A 5,000-nucleotide genomic window follows, 5' to 3' on the forward strand; every position below is an offset into this window, starting at 1 on the left:
TTTGCTAGTATTTGGGAAAGTTTGATGACAAATGATGCCATATACTTTAATAAAAAAGAAAATCTATAACTACTTTCTCAATCAATCAAATTAATAATTTGATTGATTAAGTCAATAGAGAATTTATCAAAATATGTAAGTGAATAAATTGGTAATCTTATAAATAATCAAATTAATTAATTAACGAATGACAAACTTTCTGTCAAAGGGCATCCTCTAATCTGTAGATTCCACCTTTCCTGAGACACTATAAAACAGAATAATAATAATAATAATAATAACAATAACAATGATAATAATAATGGTAATGTCAATGCTAATGATAATAATGGTCATCATAATAATGAATATAATACTAATTATTATTATTATAAAAAAATAATAACTACAATAATAAAAGATGAAAAACTTCAGTGAACATTCTTGCAGAAGCCAGCAGTGTCGGCGGAATTAAGAACCATTGCACACATTGCATACAACACATTTCAGGATGAGCGATGAAGGAACACTGCCTCTCACTTAAAAAGAAATTTATTGCAACAAGCTAAATCCTCCCCCCCCCCCTTCCCCTGCAATATCCAGCCCCCTCTTCTTTGGAAATCCTGCAGCGGAAGGGAGGAAGAGATATACTGTTTTGTCAGAGCGGTAAGGGATAAAGTGCCTTCAATAAAGCAGGGTCACTGATAACACACACTGCCTGTGAAAAGCCTTAACTATTCTTGGTGGCGATGGCTGGTTCTGGGTATGATTTTAGTATATTTTACCGGATGGGAGACACTTATAAAACACGAGAGACGGTTACAGCGCACAGGTAAGCGCTTATAGAATTCGAGAGATATTTTCAAAGCTCGGGGGACTTTGCAGAACCTGTGAGATATATATACACAAAACTCGTTATTTACAGAACTCTGAAGATATTTGCTGAACGTTAGGGACAATTACACTCTCCGAGAAGCGTTTATTGATCTTGTTTGGCATTCACAGAATCCCTGAGATATGCAAAACCCAGGAGACTTGTATGAAGATCGAGAGATTTACAGAACTCGTGAGACATTTACAAAATTCTAGAGACATTAACAGAGCTCCTGTGACATTTACAAAACTCGAGCGGCATTCGAAAATCCTAGGAAACTCTAGACACATTAACATAATTCAAGAGGTATTTACAAAACTTGAGAGGCATTTACAAAACGCAATAAACAATTACAAAACCAGAGAGATATTTATTGAATTCGAAGGCATTTGTTAAACTCAATCGCCATGTGCAGAGCTTGAGCAACTTTTACAGAAAGCGAGACACTTTTTACAAATCGGGAGAGAAAGTTACAAAACGGGATATATTAACATAAATCGAGAGATCTACAAAACTCAAAAAAGTATTTATTCTCAACCTTGACAGTATACAAAAAATATACTAATATTTAATCCACAGGCGCCGGGATGACATATATATAGTGCTACCATGCCTACTGTGATTTAGTTTAATAAATTTGTTTACACATAGATGGCTCCACAAGTGCTTAGTCACCAAGGAGTCAATTACTAGTACTACCTATCCCACTTCTTCATCCTTATCCATGATAATGACTTTAAAAAAGGCTATTAGTACTAGTAATAACATTATAATGATCATAAAGTAAATTAAGGAAAATTTAGGGAAAAAGGCAAATCAAGTGATGTCAGGAAGGACCTCTTTCTTACTAGACTCCTTTGTGGCTAAGCACTTATGGAACAATCTCTGTGCTAACAAAATTCAAAGTAGTATCATTATTGATATTGTTATTAGTATCATTATAACTATTATTCTTATCATTATTATCATTATTGATATTGCTTTCATCATAATTTTCATTATTACTATTATTTTTAATTAACATTATCACTATTACTATTATTATTACAATTATTACTATTACTATTATCATTATTAGCATCATATTATTACAATCATCATCACATCACATCATCATCATCATCATAATCATCACCATCATCATCATTACCATCATCATCATCATCATTACCATCATCATCATCATCATCATAATCATCATCATCATCATCATCATCATCATCATCATCATCATCATCATCATCATCATCATCATCATCATCATCATCACCATCATCATAATCATCATCACCACCATCAGTATCATTATTATTACCAATGAACAGTATTCATTGCAAAAAATGTAGAATAAGTATGAATAGGATGCATTTGACTGATGGAGGATGGATATCTTCACAGAATAAGAAGTGTATTTGACGTTTACGATTTTACATGCATTTTTGACGAAGATATAATCGAAATTGGTCAAATACATCTCTCGCGTTGTGAAGTTATTTGTTCTCATTCATACCTTTTTTACATTATTGTCATTATCATTCTTCTTATTATTATTATCATTGCAATTATTATTATTTTTATGATAATGATAAATGTTGATAATAATAGTAATATTGATACTACTACTACTACTAATGCTGGTAATAATAACAACAACAATAATAATATTAATATGAATAATAATAATGAAATAATAATAACTATAACAATAATAATAATAATTATTATGACGATGGTGATGATGCTAATTTTCATGATGATGATAATGGCAAAATGATGAATATGTATTGCTAAGAGATAATGACACTTAAATACTGAAAAACAAATACTGTCATAGATACTGACACATTTATACTGACATGGATGCCTTTAAACTGATACCATCAACGGACAGATAGATGGCAATTTTACTGATAGATACATGCCGACAAACAGACACCAACAAATAGAGATACCAACGAATAGACAGTGACAGATCAACACACACACTAACAGATAGACAAATACCAATAGATATATAAGAACAGATACTAACAAAAGAAGCTAAATTTTGAACAAGGACAAATGCAAAATCGAGGTGTAAGGATAATGTATAACTAGAATGATGTATTGCTTTCAAACAATAAAGCACACTTTTGCTTTTATGCGTTGAAGACATATTTCCTTATGCAAGAAACTTTCGCAAGTCCTTTGTATCGATTCTTCTAAAGAGGCTATAAGAAATATTCATAAGAATATAAAGAATGTAGATAGAGTCAAAGAACTATATCAAAAGAATGTATGAATTCACATAAATTCTAAGAATTTTAGTGAAATAATTGATGAATATTGATTCTAAGAGTTTTAAAAGAACATGGAAATATACTGATTATAAAAATAATAATAATAATAATAATAAATAAAGAAATGTTTATCTGTATCGATTCTGCTCTTACAAAGCCATATAGAATATAAGTAACCGATTAATTCGCCGTTAAATGTAGACTGAGCTGACCAGCGTCCCATATTATGCTAATCCATAACGTTAATCCTGAGTCCCGCGGATAAACATAAATTTAAAGTTAAAGAGGGAATTCCATTAGTGTCACGCTGGACGGCATTTGAAATTCAATTTTGTTAAACATCAAGTAGCGAGAAACGAGGGACATCTTGTTGAATGCATCAGAATATCATCCGAGGAGTAAAATACAGACTCGGTATTTTTCTGATTTATTTTAAAAGGCTTTAATCGATGGAAAATCCTGTTTCATGGACACGGGACGAAGGTGGCTGTTGAGAAATGACGAATGAAGTAAACAATGAATAAACTGTGAAGTTGCTCATTCTCATTCATAACTTTTTTTTACAAATGAGTCAGAAAAGGGTATTTTTTTCCCGGAAAACGTATGGATGCCCCTAGATAAGTAGGTATAGTAGGGGAGCTAGAAAAAGGGATACACGTCCGATCTGGTTCAAGTGGCTCCATCTATCATGAAATTTCTCCTGGATGCCCTATCACTAGCAAAGTCCCGGATCAGCCATAGCCCATTTACCATCTAGAGCCGTACCCCGAAGCACTTGGGAAGGATGATTAGCCTTTGTTTGATTGCGTCTAACCAAGTATTCCTTTGTATCCCTGGCCTCCTCTTTCAACCCCGGACCGGAGATGAAAGAAAAGCCTGTTTAGAAAGCTCTGTGGCGGGTTCACAGGACATGGCCCATAAGGCTGTCACTGATTCATATATCGTGAGGGCATCTCCTTTTCACCTCATGGTTTGTACCTTTCTCTTGGTAACGAATTTAAAGGGTAGCCCACAGACAGCGGTGGTCAAAGGCATCAAGGCGTCTGATGTCCGCATCCTTGAGAAGCCAGGTCTCACAAACATATAGTAGGATGGTCGCCTACGAGAGAGGCTGTGAACTAAATCGAATGCTGCAGTAACGTCTGTAAAAGAGCCTAATGTTGTTGGTTGACTGTACTTCCAACGATGTTCCAGAGTCCCTGGCAGCTTGGAAGCGAGTGAGTAAGATGAATCCATATTTTTTTTTCCAACAATACTAAACACGTTTATGTTTTTTACACAGGGCCTTATTTATTTTATTCTATTTTGTTTTATAGAAGGGAAGTATGACAACATCTTTGGTGTAGTCTGACGAGTCTTGGAAGAAGACTTTGTTGGAAGGATGATTGTCCTGATAGAAGACTGTCCTCACCTGGGGCATTTTTAAAGGTCTTTGATCATACAGACACCTTCCTCTGCATGTTGGGGAGGATCATGGTTGAATATCGACTCAACCACGACCTCTACAATATTCAAAGCATAAGGAATCAACACGTCATTCAATTTCAAGACATTACTGATTTATGGTATATCCTTATCATGCTACACATTTAAAAAACGGTTCTTGATAAGATATAAGATCTAATAGTGTAAATAACTTACCCGGTAGTATAGGCATATATTTAGGCTTCAGGTAAGCAGAACTCTAGACATTTTCGTCCAGGAGCAACTCATGTAAAATTCATATAAAAGGCCTATATGAATGATATCTGAATCCAGCAGCCTTGGAAAGACGGTGTAAAGTTGAAAGCAATCGCACAAGCAATCAGGAAAATGTCAAAAACACTGTAGTCTTGGATCGTAAACAGATGGAATCCCAATCTTTTTTT

The sequence above is a fragment of the Penaeus chinensis genome, chromosome 42 (assembly GCF_019202785.1).
Source record: "Penaeus chinensis breed Huanghai No. 1 chromosome 42, ASM1920278v2, whole genome shotgun sequence".
In the NCBI taxonomy this organism is placed as follows: Eukaryota; Metazoa; Arthropoda; class Malacostraca; order Decapoda; family Penaeidae; genus Penaeus; species Penaeus chinensis.